Genomic DNA, 298 nt, shown 5'->3' on the forward strand with positions numbered 1-298 from the left:
TTCTGAATGCTTTCACCGCCACCTCGCCGGGAATGCAATGTGTCACCGCCTTTGAGCATCACGTCCTGCAGTAGTGTGCTAGCAGTGTTTCTTGGTAGGCCTCGTGATCTTACAGGTTTGTGTGCACTCCTGTTTGCGGACGCCATGCGCTCCATTCTGCTTAGTATACGCGGAAGAGGGTTAGCTGAAGTCAAGGTCTATATAAATAATTATGTAGACCTTGGGTGAAGTCACGCTTTACAGAAATTGCGGGCTTCCTCGTGCGTGTAGTTTATTTTCCTTTGTGCTTTACCACGCA

The sequence above is a fragment of the Penaeus monodon genome, chromosome 34 (assembly GCF_015228065.2).
Source record: "Penaeus monodon isolate SGIC_2016 chromosome 34, NSTDA_Pmon_1, whole genome shotgun sequence".
Lineage (NCBI taxonomy): Eukaryota > Metazoa > Arthropoda > Malacostraca > Decapoda > Penaeidae > Penaeus > Penaeus monodon.